At 42.1% G+C, this 18,696-nt stretch overlaps 1 pseudogene; it reads right to left on the bottom strand.

The window, feature by feature from the left end:
* Positions 1-607: 607 nt before the first annotated feature.
* Positions 608-18,696, bottom strand: part of LOC121555115 — a 41,031-nt pseudogene continuing 22,942 nt past the window's right edge.

Here is an 18,696-nt window from a genome sequence, read left to right as displayed (position 1 = left end):
GAGTTCTATGACCGTTTTTACACCAATGAGAAAAACAAGATCAAGTCATACAAAAACAGAAACTGTACCATAGTAAACAATTGCCCCTTGCTCAGTCAGATTCTGTATCCCTCACCATTATCTATCTTCATTACATAGGCTACATCAACAAGTCAAAAAATGTGATCTTCACTAAATTCAGCCTCCCTTTCCAGTTGAGATGAGTGAGATGTTTTAGAAAACTACATACATAATACTTTTAGTAGAAACCATTTTCTGCCAGACAAACACCTGTCTGTACTGAACCTTGGTAGGTCTTGAAGAAATACTGTACTTCAGGAAGTGACTCCTCTGATGCCACACTGTGGCAAAGCAGGAAACAAAGCTTCACAGGTTAGCACAGTCCAGCATCACATGACTGGGATCTCAGGTCACATACCACAGAATCTTAAGCTCATACACATTTAGGGAAGAAGGGAACATTGTAACATCTTGTAGGATTAGTTTCTTGAATATCACTTACAGTACAGCACTGAGTAGCGGGATGAGAGAGAGAGAGTTTCAAAAAGAGAGGGGTACAGTACTGTTGGTTAAGGAGGGAGCCTGCCATAGAGTCTGCTCCATTCAAGGCCTGTAGGTGGTTCTAGGGCTGGCGGTTTCCGTACATCAGAGGGATGATGTAACAGGAGATGTCATCTCCAGATCCCAGCCGTTCATTAGTGATCCGCCAGCCTCGGTCCTTCAGTACTCCCCGTGCTCTCATCACCAGATCATGAGCAGCCAACGTGTATCTGGTCACAGACATGAAGTAGAGGGGTGTTATGGCAAAAATGGTCCACCGTCAATAGTTGTATTTGCCTTGTTTGTAAGATGTTGGATGTTCACTCAATTTACAAAATTACATAATAGAATGTCAGAAGGATGTCATGGAAAACTAGTGAAAAATTAACTTTTACACACACGCAGGTCCACTTGCACACAGACACACACCTACATGTGTAAGTCGTCAGGGTCACAGTTGGCCAGGAAGGTGGAGACTGATTTGTTGACTTCCTTGCTGGACAGGACGTCCCAGAGGGCATCTGTTCCCATCACCAGGACGTCGTCAGCACCGTGCTCGTACTGGTTTAGGTTGTACACCGTCACCTAGAAAGAATAACAACAATGGGTCAGGTTGTGCACAACAACAACAGCAACAGCAGACTGAGTTAGCATCACGCTTGTACTGAGTCAGGTTGTACACCAGGGATCATCAACTAGATTCAGCCACGGGCCGACTGCAAATTGACCGCAAGAAGCCCAAACAGGTATAATATTTGATAAAAACATAATCATTTCAAACCTTGCTTAAATTTCAATACGATCACGTGTATCTCTATTACGCATGGGAACACTTGGGAACAGATTTCCCAAATTAAAATCACTTGGAGCTGATTTCCTGGGGTTTTTACACTCTTATGTCCAACAATAAAAATTGGACAGAATAAATACTTGGGGGGTGTAGTATCTGAGGAATTATGACTTTGCTAACGTTTTCAAATGGAACCTGAGAGGAGGTTTATTCAGCTTAGAGGGAGCATCTGGGGAGCAGTTTTAGGGGGACACACCATAGAACAGAGGAAGTCTGTTGTGTGGAAACTGGGATTGGTTGGTTGGAAGAACCACCCATATCAGATTACATAGGATATATACCACAGTTAGGACAAAGGAAGACAGAATAATCATATTTGAGATGGGGCGATTATTCTCCAGATAACTGCAGGTATCTGTAAATCGACGCTGTAACCCTTTGTTATGAATAAACCTTTATGATGAAAATACAGCGTCAGCGGTTCTCCTTGGTATCACAGCATAATTAGCAACGTTTACTCGACACAACAGGGGCCAAATAAAACCACTGCCAGTTGGGGAACCCTATTGTACACCTTCACCTGTAACAAACAACAACAGGGTCTTATTCAGGAGGGTACACCATAGCAAAACCTCTTGCAGCGCTAAATGTCATGACAGTGGTTCATTAATCACTACCAGTAATCTTTATCACACACCTCCTCCCAATAACTTTATCATACATCTCCTTTTAGTAATCTTTATCAGATACCTACTCCCAGTAACCTTTATCCTACACCTCCTCCCAGTAACCTTTATTATACACCTCTTCCCAGTAACTTTTATCATACACCACCTCCCAGTAATCTTTATCATACACCTCCTCCCAGTAATCTTTATCATACACCTCCTCCCAGTACTCTTTATCATACACCTCCTCCCAGTAACCTTTATCATACACCTCCTCCCAGTAACCTTTATCATACACCTCCTCCCAGCTCCTCCATTTGTCCCAATTTAGTACTGGTGCTAATTAAAATCAGATCAGAATACAGCTGTAATCTCTGGAATACCTGGAAGTCAGGTTAGGATTTACAAACCAAAGGAGTAATCCATATGCTGGATCACATCATATGAGTATCGTAATCCAGCATCTGGGAGATTTCTTTGGATGTGCGCACACTAGTCTGCCTCATAGAATTACATATATAATTGAATAGGATCTCTGTGAGTCTGATAGCACTATCAGACAACCTTGGTTTAACCATGACAGAGGAACTGTGGTACTGTACACCCAGCCTGATCCCATAGTGTGTGTGCTTTAGCTCTTCTATCGTCATACCACCACAACAGTGTGGGAGCAGGCTACTGTAGACCCTAAAGCCATTCTCTCTGCCTTTGATCTACAGACGATAACACTGTATAATAATGGCCCCATAATTAACACGACATCTAAGGGCCTCATTCATATTCCATCATACAGTACTGTACACTAATCAAATCAAATCAAATTGGTATTGGCCACATGCGCCGAATACAACAGGTGCAGACATTACAGTGAAATGCTTACTTACAGCCCTTAACCAACAGTGCATTTATTTTAAATTAAAAAGTAAAATAAAACAACAACAAAAAAGTGTTGAGAAAAAAAGAGCAGAAGTAAAATAAAATAACAGTAGGGAGGCTATATATACAGGGGGGTACCGGTGCAGAGTCAATGTGCGGGGGCACCGGCTAGTTGAGGTAGTTGAAGTAATATGTACATGTGGGTAGAGTTAAAGTGACTATGCATAAATAATTAACAGAGTAGCAGCAGCGTAAAAAGATGGGGTGGGGGGGCAGTGCAAATAGTCCGGGTAGCCATGATTAGCTGTTCCGGGGTCTTATGGCTTGGGGGTAGAAGCTGTTGAGAAGTATTTTGGACCTAGACTTGGCACTCCGGTACCGCTTGCCGTGCGGTAGCAGAGAGAACAGTCTATGACTAGGGTGGCTGGAGTCTTTGACAATTTTGAGGGCCTTCCTCTGACACCGCCTGGTATAGAGGTCCTGGATGGCAGGAAGCTTGGCCCCAGTGATGTACTGGGCCATACGCACTACCCTCTGTAGTGCCTTGCGGTCGGAGGCCATTAGATTAAAAGTATACGTTCATACATTTACAGCAGAGAAAGTAGGAAAGACGTGGGGGTGGGGAAGAGAGGGTGAGAGAGAGTGAGCAAGAGAGAGCAAGAGTGAGAGAAAAAGAGAGAGAGAGTGTGAGAGAGCGAGTGAGCGATAGAGAAAGTGTCCTCGATGAAAAAGAACAGGAAGTTAAACTTGTTGAGGCAGCCAGATGAACCCTGGCTGAACTGCCTGTATAATGAATTAAATATCAAAAGAGCTGCACATTGTAAGACTGAACGAGACAGACTCAACGGGTGGACTATGAGTGAGATGAAAGAGCTGTGAAACTACCAGAGTCAGGTGGGCAAAAGTACATTATGCATTGCTCTTTCCTTCCTTCCTTACTTGAAACATTTACCAGTCTGATAACTTTTGTCTTTACTCGCTGTTACAAACCCAGTTAGCCAATCCACTGAAAAAAACAACACTTTCACTCTGTCTAGGGTAACGTACGCCTAGCTACTTGGATCATAAACTGAGCTAAATGTGTGCACAAGACATGAGCTGGATATACAATGGTGTGTGTGTGTGTGTGTGTGTGTGTGTGTGTGTGTGTGTGTGTGTGTGTGTGTGTGTATCTGTGGGTAGAATGGTTCCAGGATGGTACATGCAGTAGCCAGAATTAGATTTACCTCTGGACAGCAGGACAGGAAAGGCTTGATGTAGATGTTGGAGTCGTGGACTTTAAGATCATGGTCACCAAGGCCTCTGGTCACTCCTATGGTGGCCATCACTCTGGCCTGAGGAAGAGTCGTAAAGACACCAGTTAATGTACTATTAAACTCAGATATAAACCAGTTTTTACTGTTTAATAAACTATGTTATATGTCTGTTATAAATTCTGTTCACATTCTCTTGCTATCTCTCTCAGAATTACCTTCTTGATCCAAACCAGTCAGGTTTCAAGACTGGTCATTCAACTGAGACTGCTCTTCTCTGTGTCACGGAGGCTCTCCGCACTGCTAAAGCTAACTCTCTCTCCTCTGCTCTTGTCCTTCTAGACCTGTCTGCTGCCTTTGATACTGTGAACCATCAGATCCTCCTCTCCACCCTCTCCGAGCTGGGCATCTCCGGCGCGGCTCACTCTTGGATTGCGTCCTACCTGACCGGTCGCTCCTACCAAGTGGCGTGGCGAGAAGCTGTCTCCGCACCGCGTTCTCTCACCACTGGTGTCCCCCAGGGCTCAGTTCTAGGCCCTCTCCTATTCTCGCTATACACCAAGTCACTTGGCTCTGTCATATCCTCACATGGCCTCTCCTATCATTGCTACGCAGACGACACACAACTAATCTTCTCCTTTCCCCCTTCTGATAACCAGGTGTCGAATCGCATCTCTGCATGTCTGACAGACATATCAGTGTGGATGACGGATCACCACCTCAAGCTGAACCTTGGCAAGACGGAGCTGCTCTTCCTCCCGGGGAAGGACTGCCCGTTCCATGATCTCGGCATCACGGTTGACAACTCCGTTGTGTCCTCCTCCCAGAGTGCGAAGAGCCTTGGCGTGACCCTGGACAACACCCTGTCGTTCTCCGCTAACATCAAGGTGGTGAACCGATCCTGCCTTACACAGGAAGCGGCACAGGTCCTAATCCAGGCACTTGTCATCTCCCGTCTGGATTACTGCAACTCGCTGTTGGCTGGGCTCCCTGCCTGTGCCATTAAACCCCTACAACTCATCCAGAATGCCGCAGCCCGTCTGGTGTTCACCCTTCCCAAGTTCTCTCACGTCACCCCGCTCCTCCGCACACTCCACTGGCTTCCAGTTGAAGCTCGCATCTGCTACAAGACCATGGTGATTGCCTATGGAGCTGTGAGGGGAACGGCACCTCCGTACCTTCAGGCTCTGATCAGTCCCTACACCCAAACGAGGGCATTGCGTTCATCCACCTCTGGCCTGCTGGCTCCCCTACCTCTGCGGAAGCACAGTTCCCGCTCAGCCCAGTCAAAACTGTTCGCTGCTCTGGCACCCCAATGGTGGAACAAGCTCCCTCACGACGCCAGGACAGCGGAGTCACTCACCACCTTCCGGAGACATTTGAAACCCCACCTCTTTAAGGAATACCTGGGATAGGATAAAGTAATCCTTCTACCCCCCCCTTACCCCACCCCCACCCCCCCAAAAAAAAATAAAAAAAACTTTGTAAAGTAGTTATCCCACTGGCTATAAGGTGAATGCACCAATTTGTAAGTCGCTCTGGATAAGAGCGTCTGCTAAATGACGTAAATGTAAATGTAAATGTAATCCACATTTAAACACAGACATGCACACACACTCTCTCGCATGCAAGCAAGAGACACACACGCGCACACACACACACAACCTTTTTCCCTTCGCCGTAGACCAGGGGGAACCTCAGGTCCTCGTCTTCTATGGTTTTATACGCCTGTGTGGAAAGAGGAGACAATAATGGGTTTTTATTTCATGGTTTATAGCGCTGAGCATTACACACACTGCACACACTGTATTTTATGGTTCTCAGTAGACCTGTGTCTGAAGGGAGGAGAGAGGGAGAGAGAGGTGGAGAGAGAAAGCAAAAGAGATGGAGCGTGATAGATGAATAAAGAGAAAAAGGAGAAAGAGACGGAGAGAGAGAAAGAAAGAAAGCACAGTAAAAATCACCTGAGAACGAGGGAAGCAGATGGAGACCTCAGAGAGATCTTTCAATTCTGCTACAGCTCATGTAGTTTTTCCTTCTCTGCTTTATAACAGGCCAGGGAGCCATTCTGGTTCTTCAGAGCCACAGTCAGCAAGTTTAATCATGACCCTTCCTCTAATTTCACATACACACACTGTAAAGGGGTTGCCGTGAATTTGACAGTAATTTCCAGGCAGCTCATTAGCACGGAAGTTACCGTATTTCATATTGCAGTTATTGTAATCTAAATACACTCAAACTTACTGTGTAATGACACACATTACAATACCGTAGAATTGACTGTATTATACTGTAAAAAAGTAAATGCTATCATAATCCTAATAAATGAATGAATGAATGGATAAAATGAATTGAGGGGATTGGAGTTTGTATGCTGCAGTATATTGCTTTCAAAGTATTTTATTGTTGATAATACCCCAAATCGCAGGTAAAACATTTTAATGTTTAAACATTTCAGTTTTAAAGTGAATTTCCTGCAGTTCTACACATTTTGCCATGTGGAGTAGAGAAAATGTTGCAGTTTTTAAGCAGTTTAGCAATTTTATTTCTACTAATTTTGCCATGGAGCAGAGAGAACATTTTTGCAGTTTTACAGCTCATTTCCTGCAATTCTACACATTTTGCCAAGACTTATGCCTTGTTAATGATATCTGAGTGAGACTAACAAAATCAATGTGGGCACCCTGGAGGTCAGAGCACCTGGGCACATGCCCTGTGTGCTTGGTCAGTATTCGGCCATGATTACTATAAGTTTGAATTATTTACCAATCTAAAAATTGTTTGCTGACATGGCTAATTGAGTGACTGTCAGTGACTGACATAAGATAAAAAGTGCTGATGCACAACCACATTTCAATTGCACCATGTGTATTCTACTATTCTAACTCTCAACAATATATTGAGACCTCGATTGACTTCCAAAAAACTGTCGTCGGCGACCCCCTAGCGGCTGGAGGCCCTAAGTGACCGCTTATGTCGCTTATGGCTGTGTTTCCATTGTATTGCATTGTCCACTCTACCGATAGCTTTGTCACACAAACATTTGCGATAAATGGCAAACTTGCCCAATCTGGTTTTCGCACATGCTCCATAGACAAAAGTGGACACTGGACAGATGAGGTCATATGATGAGAAGGATAAGAGCAAGGTAATTGTGTTTGTTAATGGCAGTGAAGCATCGATCATCATGTCACTAGCATACAAATTAAGACCCTTGATATTTATTGGAAAGGAGCATCAAGCTCATCACTGTGCACTTTCACCACCCTGTAGCCTAAACTGTGCATGCTTTTTCAATTCGCAGTGGGAGGACCACACCACATAATATCGCGTGACTGCAAATTTACCTCGACATGATTATGGTTATTCTATCAACAATTGCGCAATTCATTGCATTATTCATTTTACGCACAAAAAAAGATCACACCATGTCGAACGAACAAATTGTCTGTCGACATTTATAAAATTGTACCGACATCACACGTTGTGATTTTTTCATATACGCCATGACTTTACTAGAATAAAAACTGTGGAGGAAACATGGTTAGTGACTGAGTGACTGGGAGGTTGATATGAAGGCTAGTTTACTACTGTGACTGTGGGACACAAACAACATTGCAGTAGTACACACTACCGAAGATGGAATAGAAATAAATAGAATCTCATTCTATTCCTGTGACTACACTGGAATGGAATGTAAGAGGGCAGATCATGTTGACTTTTTAGTCATTTTAGCAGACGCTCTTATCCAGAGCGATTTACAGTTAGTGAGTGCATACATTTTCATACTGGTCCCCCGTGGGAATCGAACCCACAACACAGGCGTTGCAAGTGCCATACTCTACCAACTGAGCTACACGGGACTATGACTTATAATAACAATACTGTACATTTAATGTGGCCCATAGAGAAAATGTACCATCCAGAGCAATAGCTGTAAAAAATACCAGTACATTGGAGAGTGATACTGAACAGGTTCCCTCTCCTCATCTAACCTTCCTGAATCAGCTCAATGTGGTAATGGTAATATACTGTACCCTCATAACATCATAGTCATTTAGCAGACGCTCTTATCCAGAGCGACTTACAGTTAGTGAGAGCATACAAATATTTTTTTTCATACTGGCCCCACGTGGGAATCGAACTCACAACCCTGGCGTTGCAAGCACCATGCTCTACCAACTGAGCTACACAGCATATTTAAATAGACAGGCTCTGCCCAGCCCACATCTCTCCGTTCTGTCTACCTTCCTCTCCTCTAATCTTGTGCAAGGCCCAGGGCTCAGGGTATACTACAGAGACGAAGGAGAAACACTGTCTCACTCTCATTATAACCACTCTGCCTTCCCAAGGACATTATTTAGTGAATGGAGTGCGTAGTCACTTTAACTCTACCCACATTACCTCAATTACCTCGACTAGCCGGAGCCCCCCACACATTGACTCTGTACCGGTACCCCCCTGTATATAACCTCCCTACTGTTATTTTATTTTACTGCTGCTCCTTAGTTAATTGCTTTTATTGTTTTACTTAACACTTTTTTTTTTCTTAAAAAAAACTGCGTTGTTGGTTAAGGGCTTGTAAGTAACCATTTCACTGTAATGTCTACACCTGTTGTATTCGGCGCATGTGGCAAATACATTTTTATTTTATTTGATTAGACGCATGCACAGACAAATGCATGCATGAACGACACACACATCCCAGCAGCATGCCTGATCTATCTAAACCAACAACATCTCACTTTGTCCATAAAAGTCAAAACTCAACCGTTAAGTTAAGGCATTCATTCCGACTGGTTAAGGTAAGGGTTAAGGTTTGGGATAGGGTTAAAACAGAAAAAATACAAACGAGGGCCTCACACTGGGATTGAACCCGCAATCCTCGGAGCTGTAGCTAACGGTTTAGAGACGGTTGAAGGGGGATTTCACCCTGGGGGATCATGGGTTTGTTTTCATCATGTCCGAGGGATTTCTAGGTCAGTGAGATGTGTTTCACAAATAAGTGGCAACGAAGAGGGTTTTGCGCGAGATCTCAAATTAATTGTAGTCATGCTTTGTGGCATTTCGCGGAGTCTCTATTTTATACCGATCACACTATAGTTGTGTTTTTTTTGTGTAGATATGGTTGTCCTTGCTTGATAGAGCCATTGGACGGATTCAGCGATGTTCCTATCGGCGGATTCATTGCTAAATACAGAGCCTTCAAATATAAATCCTAAATGGATGGTGTTAAGAGATAGATGGAAGGTGTTGAATGGAGCTGAAGGATGGGACTAATAACAACTAACAATAAAATAATAACAAGATAACTAATAATGTAAGCATACTGTGTCCATAATAAGTATGTAGGTTGTATGTTGGGAGCTTTTGGGAAAGAGCACAGTTAGAAAGATATGGCATATAGAAGCAAACTGGATGGACATCATGAAAATGATTGGAGAGGTTGAGAGTAGAAGAAGTTCAGGAAAAAAATATATATATATATATATATATATATATATAATTATTGTAAAATTGACTGTGCCCATAAAATGTAGATAGTAAGTATAAGCTGGAAGTAGAGGCCTAAGCATTTTTGTTCACTAGTTTACCCCAAGTAGGGAAAGGGTGGCGGGGTTGTAAAGTAATAAAGGGGAATATATATATAAAGAACATGGGGGATTGGAAGTGATGCAGACAATTACATTGATGGAAGTTACAATCTATCTGCAATATTAAGCTGATCTACCCCCCCAAAAAATTTAAAAATAAATAAATAAATACAGTGCCTTCAGAAAGTATTCACTCCCCTTTACTTTTTCCACATTTTGTTGTGTTACAGCCTGAACTTAAAATAGATTAAATTGAGATTTGGTGTCACTGATACTTTTTAGAAATTAATAAAAAATGTAAAGCTGAAATGTCTTGAGTCAATAAGTATTCAACCCCTTTGTTATGGCAAGCCTAAATAAGTTCAGGAGTAAAAATGTGCTTAACAAATCAGATTTATAAAAACAGATAAAAATACACCTTATGGAACAGCGGGACTGTGAAGCAACACAAACATAGGCACAGACACATGCATACACACATGATAACATACGCACTATACACAGGTACACATGGATTTTGTGTTGTAGATATGTGGTAGTGGAGTAGTGGAGTTGTGAATTCTGTAATGTTAAAAACATATATAACTGCCTTAATTTTGCTGGACCCCAGGCAGCAGCTAATGGGGATCCATAATAAATACAAATACAAATAATATGTTGCATGGACTCATTCCGTGTACATTAATAGTGGTTAACATTATTTTTGAACGACTACCCATCTCTGTATCCCACACATACAATTAGATGTAAGGTCCATCAATCGAGCAGTGAATTTCAATTACAGATTGAACCACAAAGACCAGGGAGGTTTTTCAATGCCTCGCAAAGAAGTGCACCGATTGGTAGATGAGTAAAGATAATAAAAGCAGACACTGAATATCCCTTTGAGTGTGGTTAAGTTATTAATTACCCAGTCACTACAAATATGCAGGCGTCCTTCCTAACTCAGTTGCCAAAGGGAAAGGAAACTGTCAAGGATTTCACCATGAGGCCAATGGTGATTTTAAAAAGAAACTGAATAGAGCTTAGCACAAGCAAAATCCTAGAGGAAAACTTGCCTCAGTCTGCTTTACAACAAACACTGGGAGATGAATTCAGCTTTCAGCAGGACAATAACCTAAAACACAAGGCCAAATCTACACTGGAGTTCCTTACCAAGACAACATTGAATCTTCCTGAGTGCCCTAGCTACAGTTTTTACAGAAAATAAATGGCAAGACTTGAAAACGCTGTCTAGAGCTTGAAGAATTAAAAAAATAATAATGGGCAAATATTGTACAATCCAGGTGTGCAAAGCTCTTAGACTTACCCAAAAAATACAAAGTATTGACTCAAATATTGTACATTATCAGAGACTCAACAACAAGGTCTGATTTCATTATTACTGAAACAGGACCCAAGTGGTAAATATAAAGATTGGAGGCCCCTTACACATCAGTGTTGTGATGCAAAAATTCTAGCAAAATGCATAGCGCATAGAATTAAAAAGTTATTGTGGGATATTATTCATCCTAATCAGACAGGTTTTTTACATGGACGATACATTGGAGATAAGTACTGGAAACAATAGAACACTATGAAAAATCTGGGGAACAAGGCCTGGTATTCATAGCTGACTTTGAAAAGGCTTTTGATAAAGTACGACTGGAATTTATATACAGTGCATTCGGAAAGTATTCAGACCCCTTCCCCTTTTCAACATTTTGTTACGTTACAGCCTTATTCTAAAATGGATTAAATAAAAAATCATCCTCAGCAATCTACACACAATACCCCATAATGACAAAGCGAAAACAAGTTATTATTTTTTTTGTGAAAAATGTATTATAAATAAAAAACGGAAATACCTTATTTACATAAGTATTCAGACCCTTTGCTATGAGACTCGAAATTGAGCTCAGGTGCATCCTGTTTCCATTGATCATCCTTGAGATGTTTCCCCAACTTGATTGGAGTCCACCTGTGGTAAATGCAATTGAATGGACATGATTTGGAAAGGCACACACACACCTGTCTATAGGTGCATGTCAGAGCAAAAACCAAGCCATGAAGTTGAAGGAATTGTCCGTAGAATGCCGAGACAGGATTGTGTCGACGCATATATCTGGGGAAGGGTACCAAAAAATGTCTACAGCATTGAAGGTCCCCAAGAACACAGTGGCCTCCATCATTCTTAAATGGAAGAAGTTTGGAACCACCAAGACTCTTCCTAGAGCTGGCCGCCCGGCCAAACTGAGCAATCGGTGGAGAAGGCCCTTGGTCAGGGAGGTGACCAAGAACCTGATGGTCACTCTGACAGAGCTCTAGAGTTCCTGTGTGGGATGGGGGAACCTTCCAGAAGGACAACCATCTCTGCAGCACTCCACCAATCAGGCCTTTATGGTAGAGTGGCCAGACAGAAGCCACTCCTCAGAAAAAGGCACATGACAGCCCGCTTGGAGTTTGCCAAAAGGCACCTAAAGACTCTCAGACCATGAGAAACAGGATTATCTGGTCTGATGGAACCAAGATTGAACTCTTTGGCCTGAATGGAGTAAACCTACCACCATCCCTACGGTGAAGCATGGTGGTGGCAGCATCATTCTGTGGGGATGTTTTTCAGCGGCAGGGACTGGGAGACTAGTCAGGATCAAGGCAAAGATGAATGGCGCAAAGTACAATGAGATCCTTGATGAAAACCTGCTCCAGAGCGCTCAGGACCTCAGACTGGGGCGAAGGTTCACCTTCTAACAGGACAATGACCCTAAGCACACAGCCAAGACCATGCAGGAGTGGCTTCGGGACAAGTCTATGAATGTCCTTGAGTGGCCAAGGCAGAGCCCGGACTTGAACCCTGTCGAACATCTCTGGAGAGACCTGAAAATAGCTGTGCAGCAATGCTCCCCATCCAACCTGACAGAGCTTGACAGGATCTGCAGAGAAGAATGGGAGAAACTCCCCAAGTACAGGTGTGCCAAGCTTGTAGCGTCATACCAAAGACTTGAGGCTGTAATCGCTGCCAAAGGTGCTTCAACAAAGTACTGAGTAAAGGGTCTGAATACTTATGTAAATGTGATTTTTCCATTTTTTATTTTTAATACTTTTGATAAAATAAAATAAAAAGTAAACTGTTTTTGCTTTGTCATTTTGGGGTATTGTGTGTAGATTGATGAGGGGAAAAGACAATTTAATCAATTTTAGAATTAGGCTGTAACCAAACAAAATATGGAAAAAGTCAAGGGGTCTGAATACTTTCCGAAGGCACTGTAGGTTGTTTTCCATCGCAGGTTCAGGAATGGCTGAAGAATTGCAACATTTACCTGGAGCTAACTCTGCAAATAGCACTGCTGGGTGATTTAAACAGTCATAGTCAATTGATCAATAATATAATAATACTCTTAGCAAAAATGTTTATTTAATTTACAATATTTAGAATCTATGAGAATAGAAAAGTTCAGAACTTTTGTGAAACATCACAGCACGGTTGAAAAATAGATGGCAAAAATCAAAACTGGATGGTGTTCAGAGATAGATGGGAGAGGTTGAGTGGAGCTGAAGGGACTAAAAACAAACAAAAGATAACTATTCTAAAATATACTGTGTCCGTAAAATGTATATAGTATGTGTAAGCTGGAAGTAGAAGCCTAAGTGTTGTTGTCCATTAGTTCACTCCAATTAGGGTAGGGGTGGTGGGGTTAGGGAAAAAAAAATAAAGGAAAATATATTTTTAAAATAAAATAAATAAAAAATAAAAATACAGTGGGGGAAAAAAGTATTTAGTCAGCCACCAATTGTGCAAGTTCTCCCACTTAAAAAGATGAGAGAGGCCTGTAATTTTCATCATAGGTACACGTCAACTATGACAGACAAATTGAGGAAAAATAATCCAGAAAACCACATTGTAGGATTTTTTATGAATTTATTTGCAAATTATGGTGGAAAAAAGTATTTGGTCACCTACAAACAAGCAAGATTTCTGGCTCTCACAGACCTGTAACTTCTTCTTTAAGAGGCTCCTCTGTCCTCCACTCGTTACCTGTATTAATGGCACCTGTTTGAACTTGTTATCAGTATAAAAGACACCTGTCCACAACCTCACAGTCACACTCCAAACTTCACTATGGCCAAGATCAAAGAGCTGTCAAAGGACACCAGAAACAAAATTGTAGACCTGCACCAGGCTGGGAAGACTGAATCTGCAATAGGTAAGCAGCTTGGTTTGAAGAAATCAACTGTGGGAGCAATTATTAGGAAATGGAAGACATACAAGACCACTGATAATCTCCCTCGATCTGGGGCTCCACGCAAGATCTCACCCCGTGGGGTCAAAATGATCACAAGAACGGTGAGCAAAAATCCCAGAACCACACAGGGGGACCTAGTGAATGACCTGCAGAGAGCTGGGACCAAAGTAACAAAGCCTACCATCAGTAACACACTGCCAGGGACTCAAATCCTGCAGTGCAAGACGTGTCCCCCTGCTTAAGCCAGTACATGTCCAGGCCCATCTGAAGTTTGCTAGAGTGCATTTGGTTTGGTCAGATGAAACCAAAATAGAACTTTTTGGTAAAAACTCAACTCGTCGTGTTTGGAGGACATAGAATGCTGAGTTGCATCCAAAGAACACCATACCTACTGTGAAGCATGGGGGGTGTAAACATCATGCTTTGGGGCTGTTTTTCTGCAAAGGGACCAGGACGACTGATCCGTGTAAAGGAAAGAATGAATGGGGCCATGTATCGTGAGATTTTGAGTGAAAACCTCCTTCCATCAGCAAGGGCATTGAATATGAAACGTGGCTGGGTCTTTCAGCATGACAATGATCCCAAACACACCGACCGGGCAACGAAGGAGTGGCTTCGTAAGAAGCATTTCAAGGTCCTGGAGTGGCCTAGCCAGTCTCCAGATCTCAACCCCATAGAACATCTTTGGAGGGAGTTGAAAGTCCGTGTTGTCCAGCGACAGCCCCAAAACAACACTGCTCTAGAGGAGATCTGCATGGAGGAATGGGCCAAAATACCAGCAACAGTGTGTGAAAACCTTGTGAAGACTTACAGAAAACGTTTGACCTGTGTCATTGCCAACAAAGGGTATTTAACAAAGTATTGAGAAACTTTTGTTATTGACCAAATACTTATTTTCCACCATAATTTGCAAATAAATTCATAAAAAATCCTACAATGTGATTTTCTGGATTTTTTTTTCTCATTTTGTCTGTCATAGTTGACGTGTACCTATGATGAAAATTACAGGCCTCTCTCATCTTTTTAAGTGGGAGAACTTGCACAATTGGTGGCTGACTAAATACTTTTTTCCCCCACTGTATATATATTAAATTGACGGAAGCCACAATCTATCTGCAATATTAAAGCTGAAGTATTGACTCAGGGGGTGTAATGTTCTATATTTCACTTTGTCATTATGGGGTATTGTGTTTAGATGAGTGAGAGAAACATTTTTTTAAATCCATTTTAAATTCAGGCTGTAACACAACAAAATGTAGAATAAGAAGGCACTGTATACAAGGTGACACATTTTTTCCAGTCTCTGAAAGACTTCAACTCGTGTGGTGCAGTGCTTCCTGATCTGGACCCGTCCCTCTCCCAAAACAGGCTTTTTTGAAAGGGAGGCGGACACAACGCAAAATCCTCTGGGATGATGGGACCTAAGTGTTTAGAGACAGGCTAGTGTATTGTTTAGGGCGACACTGGGAAATGCTTTTGAGAGGAAAGTCAACAAAGTGAATGGCCTGGGGGGCTGCAATAGGTGTGAAAATTCTTAGGAGGGCAGTTCTTACACAGTATACAGTGGCAAGAAAAAGTATGTGAACCCTTTGGAATTACCTGGAATTCTGCATAAATTGGTCATAAAATTTTATCTGATCTTCATCTAAGTCACAACAATAGACAAACACATTCTGCTTAAACTAATAACACACAAACAATTATATGTTTTCATGTCCTTATTAAACACACTGTGTAAAACATTCACAGTGCAGGGTAGAAAAAGTATGTGAACCCTTTGGCAGCAATAACCTCAACCAACAGTCATGAGGAATTTTGGACCATTCCTCTTTACCAAACTGTTTCAGTTCAGCAATATTCTTGGGATGTCTGGTGTGAACCGCTCTCTTGAGTTCATGCCACAGCATCTCAAATCGGGTTGAGGTCAGGACTCTGACTGGGCCACTCCAGAATGCGTATTTTCTTCTGTTGAGGCCATTCTGTTGTTGATTTACTTCTGTCTGTGTTTTGGAGCGTTGCCCTGTTGCATCACCCAACTTCTGTTGAGCTTCAATTGGCGGACAGATAGCCTTACATTCTCCTGCAAAATGTCTTGATAAACTTGGGAAATCATTTTTCCGTTGATGATAGCAAGCTGTCCAGCCCCTGAGGCAACAAAGCAGCCCCAAACCATGATGCTCCTTCCACCATACTTTACAATTGGGATGAGGGTTTGATGTTGGTGTGCTGTGCCTTTTTTTCTCCACACAGTGTTGTGTGTTCCTTCCAAACAACTCAACTTTAGTTTCATTTGTCCACAGAATATTTTGCCAGTAGCGCTGTGGAACATCCAGGTGGTCTTTTGCGAACTTCAGACGTGCAGCAATGTTTTTTTGGGACAGCAGTGGCTTCTTCCGTGGTGTCCTCCCATGAACACCATTATTGTTTAGTGTTTTACGTATCGTAGACTATTCAACAGAGATGTTATCATGTTCCAGAGATTTCTGTAAATCTTTAGCTGGATTCTTCTTAACCTCATTGAGCATTCTGCGCTGTGCTCTTGCAGTCATCTTTGCAGGACGGCCACTCCTAGGGAGAGTAGCAACAGTGCTGAACTTTCTTCATTTATAGACAATTTGTCTTACCGTGGACTGATGTACATGTGAATGTTTAAATGACGTATTCAATATAGACAACAAAAATACAATATTTTGTATGTTATTAGTTTAAGCACACTATGTTTGTTTATTGTTGTGACTTAGATGAAGATCATTTCAAATTTTATGACCAATTTGTGCAGAAATCCATGTAATTCCAAAGAATTCACATACTTTTTCTTGCCACTGTATATTGTTGTGCGTGGGAGATTGAGGAGAAATGGCACCTCTCGAACACTCTCATACATAAATGTACCGTCTCTAAACACAACCCTGCATAACCAGAAAAACATTACTCATCTCAAAGAACTGTCTGTAAACCTCCCCCAGCCCATTGACTTTGACAGATCATTCTTGTCAATAGTTGCCCTTGGCAGGAGGATTTTTGTAGTAATGTTTTTGTATTGTGTTTTGAGAATCTGCAGAGAGAAGAATGAGGTGGTTGTGTCATTACTGTTGTAGTCTTGATTTTATACCTTTCAGTGTCCCTTGCTGGTTTCTGTCCCACAATCTTGTTGTGCTCCATAACTGCAAGGTGTGTCCGCTCCCTCATGCTCATGTATATTTCAGCAGGGCACCGTGGAAGGACTCCAGATAACCTGAGTTTTACAAAAAGAAAAGGCAAACAGAGAAAAGGGGTAGACTAAATTGATTACATGGTCTGTAAGGTACTCTGTGGTCCCCAGGCTTTCTAACCACCTACAGTGGCTTGCAAAAGTATTCAACCCCTTGGCATTTTTCCTATTTTGTTGCCGTAAAACCTGGATTTTTTGGGGGTTTGTATCATTTGATTTACACAACATGCCTACCACTTTGAAGATGCAAAATATTTTTTATTGTGAAAAACAGAAAACCTGAACGTGCATAACTATTCACCCCTCAAAAGTCAATACTTTGTAGAGCCACCTTTTGCAGCAATTACAGCTGCAAGTCTCTTGGGGTATGTCTCTATAAGCTTGGCAAATCTAGCCACTGGGATTTTTGCCCATTCTTCAAGGCAAAACTGCTCCAGCTCCTTCAAGTTGGATGGGTTCCGCTGGTGTTCAGCAAGTCATATCACAGATTCTCAATTGGATTGAGGTCTGGGCTTTCACTAGACCATTCCAAGACATTTAAATGTTTCCCCTTAAACCACTCGAGTGTTGCTTTAGCAGTATGCTTAAGGTCATTGTCTTGCTGGAAGGTGAGTCTCAAATCTCTGGAAGACTGAAACAGGTTTCCCTCAAGAATTTCCCTGTATTCTGACCAGTTTCCCAGTCCCTGCCGATGAAAAACATCCCCACAGCATGATTCTGCCACCACCATGCTTCATTGTGGGGATGGTGTTCTCGGGGTGATGAGAGGTGTTGGGTTTGCACCAGACATAGCGTTTTCCTTCATGGCCAAAAAGCTCAATTTTAGTCTCATCTGACCAGAGTACCTTCTTCCATATGTTTAAGGGAGTCTCCCACATGCCTTTTGGCGAACATCAAATGTATTTGCTTATTTTTTTCTTTAAGCAATGACTTTTTTCTGGCTACTCTTCCGTAAAGCCCAGCTCTGTGGAGTGTATGGCTTAAAGTGGTCCTATGGACAGATACTCCAATCTCCGCTGTGGAGCTTTGCAGCTCCTTCAGGGTTATCTTTGGTCTCTTTGTTGCCTCTCTGATTAATGCCCTCCTTGCCTGGTCTGTGAGTTTTGGTGGGCGGTCCTCTCTTGGCAGGTTTGTTGTGGTACCATATTATTTCAATTTTTTAATAATGGATTTAATGGTGCTCCATGGGATGTTCAAAGTTTTTGATATTTTTTTATAACCCAACCCTGATCTGTACTTCTCCACAACTTTGTCCCTGACCTGTTTGGAGAGTGCCTTGGTCTTCATAGTGCCGCTTGCTTGGTGGTGCCCCTTGCTTAGTGGTGTTGCAGACTCTGGGGCCTTTCAGAACAGGTGTATATATACTGAGATCACGTGACAGATCATGTGACACTTAGATTGCACACAGGTGGACTTTATTTAACTAATTATGTGACTTCTGAAGGTAATTGGTTGCACCAGATCTTATTTAGGGGCTTCACAGCAAAGGGGGTGAATACATATGCACGCACCACTTTTCTGTTATTTATTTTTCGAATTTT

This window comes from Coregonus clupeaformis, chromosome 40, assembly GCF_020615455.1.
Source record: "Coregonus clupeaformis isolate EN_2021a chromosome 40, ASM2061545v1, whole genome shotgun sequence".
Classification (NCBI taxonomy): domain Eukaryota; kingdom Metazoa; phylum Chordata; class Actinopteri; order Salmoniformes; family Salmonidae; genus Coregonus; species Coregonus clupeaformis.
The sequence above is the reverse complement of the archived record's forward strand: the minus strand, read 5'-3'. Positions and strand labels throughout refer to the sequence as shown.